Below are 7,781 nucleotides of genomic sequence, written 5' to 3'. Positions count from 1 at the left end.
TTTTAATTTGTATACATACAAACATACACATACACACCATGACGAGCACAAATATGAGGAAATTTTGATCCTTCCACAGAAATATTTTCAAATCTTGTATTCCTGCACAGTGATCTAGATGAGATTTTTCCTTTTTTTTTACAGAATGGAAAATGTGCTTAGTTCAATTGCTGTCTGTGCATGCACAGATAAATGTTAGCCACAGGGGCAGATCCTCAGCTGGTGTAAATCGTCATCGGTCTTTTGACTTCAGTGGAGCCATGACAAGTTATAGCTGCTGTGGACCTGCCCCACAATATAGAGTCATGTATTTTAAGTATTCTTTTAAAAAGGTAAATAGATCTTGAGCTGTTCCAACAGCTGCCTACGAACATAACATTAGTGTATTTTTGCGTGGAAAATATTTATAATGTTCAAATTGAGGCTTACACTTTGGCATTTATAGTCATGTAAATAATAGGCCTGATCCCACAGTCCTTTCTCAGGTGAAATACCCTTTGAAATCAATAAGAGTTTCACAGGTGTAAAATCTGCAGGATAGGATTCAATACTGTAAATTTCAATTTGGGACAAAATACACTTTATTTAGGTTGCTAAAATATAATAAGAAATAGAAATGACAGTAATATGGCCATGAATATGTTGAATTCATGCAGGGTTTTTAATATAATTTCCACTTGTCAACATCCATTCCAGACGTTTTTATTACTAAAGACAGTACCAATTTAGGTAAAATGTATTTTATGAATACTATCTATCCTGCAGCCTTTCCTATGAAATACTCACTGTGCACAGAACTTTGCTTTTAAAAGCTTTGAATACTGACATGAGAAGTGCTTTTACTTTACAATAAAATGTGCAAATTACATGGCCTTATTGTGTGCACTTTATGCAAATTGACTTGATTGAACTCATTTGAATGCCTTATAGGCTGGGTGGGTGTGTAATGGCTAACAAGCTTTTTTTTACATTGCTGTTAAGGATTTTTTTCTTAGCGCGTATTCCAGTGAACTGAAAAATCCTTTGTATTAAAAAAAGAAGAAGGCTTCCAGGCCATCCCATTTTTAAAAAGCGGGGGGGAGGGAATCCTAGACATAATCCACTGTAGCCAAAAAATAAAAGAAAAAGAGGAGGCTGTTGTCCAATGGATAGGCTACTGGAATGGGATTTGGGAGACCAGGTTCTATTCTTGGATATGCTACTGATCTGCTTTGTCATCTTAGGTAAGTCACTTAACTCTTTGTTTCCACTTCTTTGGTTGTATTGTCTATTTAGATTGTAAAATCTCCATGGCACAGAGTGTTTTTCTTACTACTCAGACCTGTGTTTGTGTCTCCTCGAGCTGAGAATTATACCCCCAGTTTGAAGTGTAGACATACCCTCTGTGTTGTAAAGGCCTAGCACAGTGGGGCCTCTAGGTACTACTGTAATATAAATAAGAAGAAGAAGAAAGGAATCTAAGATCTGGTTCTTCTTTCTTCCACTGGTGTAAATCAGAAATAATTCAGCTGAAGTCAATGGAGACTCGCAAGTGTAAAACTGGTTTATGTGAGACGAGAATCCAGGCCCTTGTGATTAAAATGTAACTATTCTAAACCAAAATGAGTGAAAAGAAGAAAAGAAAGAGGGAATCTGACATTTCAGTTACTTTGAGCCTGATTGATTGGTTTTTCAATGGGAGTTTTACTTGCATAGACACTGCAGGATCTGACTGTTGATTATGTGAGAGGGCAATCAACATTTAATTCAGTAGATTTCTGGGCAAATGTTTTCTTTGGGTGGGAGGAAGAGGAAAGAGATATAAGATGTATATAAATACCAGAACTGAAAGAATCTGTATAGCAACTGATTATACTTTACGGAGGTTTAAGTCAGAATGGCAGGTCACAGCTTGAATGGCTTGTTATAACCTTGCCTTCTTTGGAGTATTTCCTAAGCTTCGTGACATTGGTCAATAATGTTGTGGTCGGTACTTATATTTGCTGATCACTGTCCTTGCCATTGGACTGGTTAGCTAGTGCCATACTGGATCAGCTCCAATGTCGTTCTAGTCCAGTATCCTGTCTCAGACGGTCACTGGCATCAGATACTTCAGTTCAGTGGAATCACGCTATTATAAGTCATGGCTATTTTTAATATTTTAGTAAAAGCCATCAAAAGAAGCCCAGTTGTTCATGCAAACAAGGAAATTGGTATTTATTGTACCTGCTTTTCTGCTCTTAGTATTTTCTATGGAAATAAATGTGTTGCCATTAATTTCTTCCATAGCTTGAACTGAGACTTTCAAAATTTTTACTTGTTCCTCTTGCTGACCTGGGGTAAGTTTTGGCATTATGATGAAAAGGACCTAGGCACTTGTAAGGTGGGATGGGGATGGTTTCAGGAGGCCTGGAAATGAAAAAAGGGATCTAGAAGAAAGGCAGAATCTAGAGGGGAGGAAGGAGGATTGGAGAAGATGACAGTAAAGCCATGATCAAGTCCTGCCAGAATACTCCAAGATGCCATTCCAGCACTTTTTTTGGGAGCCAGAATGGTGTATTATGGCACTTCTGGTACTTTCAGTACTTGATCTGTGGCACTTACCCGCTGCAATAAAATGCTACAGGTGGGAGACAATCTGGGCAGAACAAATAGGCGAGAGAGAGAGGGCGGGGGTGGGGGGGAGAGGGACTGTTAGCAGAAAAGAGATGCTGATACAGAGACAGAAGCCTGGGAGTACAGTCTAGAGGATGTGATTCTCATTTACAGGTCAGTCCCTTTACACCACTCTGACAATGCAAAATGGTCTTAATATTGGTATAAAGGGTACGTCTACACGTACCGGAGGGTCCGGCGGTAGGCAATCGATGTTCTGGGATCGATTTATCGCGTCTGGTTTAGATGCGATAAATCGATCCCAGATCGATCCCGGAAGTGCTCGCTGTCGACGCCGGTACTCCAGCTCGCCGAGAGGAGTACGCGGCATTGACGGGGGAGCCTTCCTGCCGCGTCTGGACCCACGGTAAGTTCAGACTAAGGTACTTCGAATTCAGCTACGTTATTAACGTAGCTGAATTTGCGTACCTTAGTCCGAAGTGGGGGGGTAGTGTGGACCAGGCCAAAGTTAATGTCTGACTATGTGCTGCTAGAGCATGAAAAGGACCTTAATGTAAAGGAGAATCTGATCCAGAGACTTGGTTTGATCCAGCTTTTTCTACAAAGCTTTTAAAACCACCTTTGTCTCCTCTTTCCTGCGCTGAATCTGCTGTACTTCCTGAGAGGCACTGCACAGAATCCAGCCCACTGTTTTTATTATTCACTGGAATGTACATATTGCAGGCTCATCTTGTGTGTAAAAAATTGTGTGCATGGTCAAGGTAGAAAATAACTAAATGATAAATCTTTCTATGAAGGAACTTGAGTGTCAGCCCTGAGGAGTCCACTCTGTTGCTCAGCTGTGACCCCTGAATTTCTGGGTGGATGGGGCTCAAATTTAAAACTTTCATTCTACTGATGATATTGACATTCATATCTGCATTCTGGGTTAAAAATGGGCATAACTGAATGCATTAGCCTCAGTGGCTAGCCCTATAGTCTTGTTTTTTGTGCACATTATTGTTTATCCTTGTGACTTCAATGTGCATCATAAAAATCAGTTATACACTCACTGTTCAGTCGTTGGCACGTCTGACATGCAGAGCGTGTACTATATATAGTGTTTCAAAGAGTGTGGGTTCAAGTACATAATATTTAGCATGTAAGGACAAGTACAAGAAAGCATCTCGATCTTACTACAGACCTTTGTTCTTTGAGTAACCTCATTGCATAATCTGGTACGGCCTGATCTCTGCCTTTCCAGCAGAGTGATAATAGCTTTGTTGATCCCAGTCCTAGGAATTTCAAAGTGCTTGCATGCACCACAGAATGAGTGGGTTTTTTTATTCTTTATGAAAAAAAATAATTGACCTATTGGGACAAAGGAGGACATTGACTTAGGTTCCTTTGGCATTTAGATTACTTGTAATCTAGAAAATGGCCATTCGATTACAGATTAGTATAGCATACTTAGGTGGTAAGAGCACTTGGAACCATTTAACTCCTGTAAGGATGGCTGCTGAACTGCATACTTCCTTTATGCTGTCTCGCTTTAGCAAAGAGGAACAAAATTAAACATAAGCACAAGGAGTCCGGTGGCACCTTAAAGACTAACAGATTTATTTGGGCATAAGCTTTCGTGGGTAAAAAACCCACTTCTTCAGATGCATGAAGTGAAAATTACAGATGCAGGCATTATTATACTGACACATGAAGAGAAGGGAGTTACCTCACAAGTGGAGAACCAGTGTTGACAGGGCCAATTCAATCAGGGTGGATGTAGTCCACTCCCAATAATTGATGAGGAAGTGTCAATTCCTGAAGAGGGACAGTTGCTTTTGTAGTGAGCCAGCCACTCCCAGTCCCTATTCAAGCCCAAACTAATGGTTTTAAATTTGCAAATGAATTTTAGTTCTGCAGTTTCTCTTTCAAGTCTGTTTCTGAAGATTTTGTGGTCAAGTATGGCTACTTTTAAATCTGTTATAGAATGTCCAGCGAGACTGAAGTGTTCTCCTACTGGCTTTTGACATATTGACAGAGTGAGACGGGTACCCAGAAGTCACCTACAGGACAAGCCCAACAGGGAAAATAACAGAACATCACTGGCTATCATATACAGCCCCCAGCTAAAACCTCTCCAGCACATCATCAACGATCTACAGCCTATCCTGGAAAATGATCCCTCACTCTCACAGACCTCTTACAGACAGCCCCCCAACCTGAAGCAAATACTCACCAGCAACTATACACCACACCACAGAAACACTCACCCAGGAACCAATTCCTGTAACAAACCTCATTGCCTACTCTGTCCCTATATCTACTCTAGCGACACCATCAGAGGACCCAACCACATCAGCCACACCATGAGGGACTCATTCACCTGCACATCTACTAATGTTATATATGCCATCGTGTTCCAGCAATGCCCCTCTGCCATGTACATTGGCCAAACCGGAAAGTCTCTACGTAAAAGAATAAACACAGCTACCCCCTGATACTTGACAAAATTAAACATAATTACCCCCAACTTAAAAAAGGATGACTACAAATATGGTTACATTTATACTGTACATGATGCTGGAAATAGTGCATTATCGTCAGATAAGTAATGATGATGTCATGAGCAAATATGCAAACAGCAAAAAAGTATTTTTTTTAAATATGTAGTGTTGCCTCTTGGGCAATTTTGGTTATTATTTAGGACTTAGATCCTTTATATTACACTGACGTGAAACGTATTTGGTGGGCAAGTCAAGTTAATTATTATAATGACTCCTACTGTAGCTGTACTGATCTACAGCGTCATGTTCCTAATTTTTTTTCACATTTCTTATGTTATTCTACCTAAAATATCATTAGTAACTTAGATCTTAATTACTCTTATCATGCCCTGGACAACATTCAAATCTGTTTTTTCCATTCATGATTCCAAAGCCACAGAACATCTTGTCTCCAAGATCCACCAATGTACAATGGGTTAACAAAACTGACCTTTAGATAAACAAGTTTTTAACTCGCCTCCCTTGAAAAATCTGGGCTGCTACTTGGAGGTATCTATGGAGCAGATACTAAACCGGTTTCTATAAGGCCTTGGAGGTTTCCTTTGATGCAGTCTTTCTTTAAACTGCATGTAGGGAAAATGTCTGAGAGAACCCTTCCTTCACTCATGTAATTTGTCAAAGGTATTATGATTAGCTTAGTTGCTTCTGCTGTCACAGTCTCCCCACCCAACAATGTAAGCAGTATAACAATCATGAGAGAACGTTAACTGATGAAAGTATGTAAGCTGGATACTAAGCATGTATTTTAAACTCTTACCTCTAATTTTTCAAACAATTGCACTGAGTTTTAGCTGCACAACAGAGATGTATGTTTTTCTTCTTTAAGTTGTTTTATTTTGAACCTGTGCTTTAAGAAAATGCATATTAGTGCTTGGGGAAAAAGAAAATGTCACATAGTGCTAATTCTTCTGAATGTCTTTCTTTTACTCTTTAAAAAACAGTAGTTGTACAAAACCATAACCTATTAAGTGAAGCAGTAGATGAGGATAAGATTCTAAAATTAACAATAATAAAAATAAAATAGTAATGATATCTTGTGTTTTTCATTGCCTTTCATTTGAGGCTGGCAAACAACTTTACAAAAGTAGGTGAGCATTTTTATCCCTATTTTCAAATGGGTAAACTGAGGCAAAGTGACATGTCCAACCTTGCACAGTAAGTCATTTGTAGAATTCGGAACAGAACCTAGGCCTTTTGATATCCAGTCCTACATGCTAACTAATAGTTCACATAGACTCTCTTTTATTTTCTGTCTTCATTTCAGGTACACACCATAGTATGATTATCATATAGCTAGCTGGAGAAGGACAAACATTTAACAGTCACTTTCAGAAGAATTCATGTGTTTTTTCTTCCCATGCATATCCATCTTCCCAGAGCTGCTTTGATAAGTGTTTCTGTAATTACAACAGATCATATTGTCTCCTTGTGCAGAGAAACTTGCAGAAGGAATGACACTTTCCAGGAAACTCTGCAAGGTCTACCTCATGGTTTCTTCCAGATGGTCCCCTATGTGTATCCTGTCGGCAGACGGGCTCAACATCAAGATTTGGAAGTGTTTCGTGATCTGTGAGGCCTCAAGTTCTCACTGCCCTTGAAGCAGTGCATCCCACATGGCAGAACATCTATATGAGGAGTCATGTTCCACGAAGTCCCCACTGGTGACTGCCAGTGAAGACTTTCTCAGGGAAGTTGATGGGTGGAAGACCCTGGATAAAATAATAGTGATGAGGTGGGCATCATATTACATAGGGAAATTTCAGAAGATGTGGTAAGGATTCAGTCATTTCCTATTCCATCCCAACCATTTCTCCCTCAGCCCCTCCTGACTCACAGAGCTCTGACCCCATGGTATATCATGGAGGGCCTTCCATGGGAATAAGTTCTGTTCTCTCACTTTCCATGCAGAGGGACCTAGGTTTGTTTCCCTTTGTGCATGGTAGTGGAGGGTAGCTTCAAAATCTCCCCAGAAAATTCTCCAGTACATTTAAAACGCTCCTGCTACAGCAGCCTTATCTATTCCATTGAATGTATTGAATTTGGATTGGTTATTACAGTAGCTGAATTGCATGTTGTATTTTAAAATCTTCATGGTTATATTGTTTCCTCATCTTTATTGTCTCTTTATTTTAAAGTTTTTTTGTACTTCAATGTTTGCCAAAGCTTGCTTTTTTGTGTGTGGGGGAAAGAAGGCAGTAACAGTTCTCATGGTGCCCAGGACTGTGAGTCACTTTGTTACTGCCCCACCTCCAGTGAGAGGGAGACTTGCTTGGGCTTAACTGGGTGTCAGCTCACTAACACCACCAGTCTGTTAGCCAGCCAAGCACTCTCCTCTGGGCTATGCCAGCCTTTACTTTGCCTTGCAGATTAACAATAGGTGCACCCGATGCCCCTTTGAGGCATTTCCCTATAGCATCCAGCCCCTAATCCACTGAATACTCACAGAAATACCAGGTCTGCTGTCCCCAGAGGATCAGTGCATACCCCAGCATGTATGGTTCAACTCAGGATCAGCCCCTAGCTTAATACCACAGCACTGAGATATAGCTATAGTGAAATCAAGGATAAGTTTATTATCAAAGATTCAAAATTCAAGAGATAGTAAGGATAATGGAAACAAAAGGTTTAATATAAAACAAAATC

This window comes from Terrapene carolina, unplaced genomic scaffold (assembly GCF_002925995.2).
Source record: "Terrapene carolina triunguis isolate 2854851 unplaced genomic scaffold, T_m_triunguis-2.0 Scaffold113, whole genome shotgun sequence".
NCBI classification, from domain to species: domain Eukaryota; kingdom Metazoa; phylum Chordata; order Testudines; family Emydidae; genus Terrapene; species Terrapene triunguis.
Note: the sequence above shows the minus strand (reverse complement) of the source record.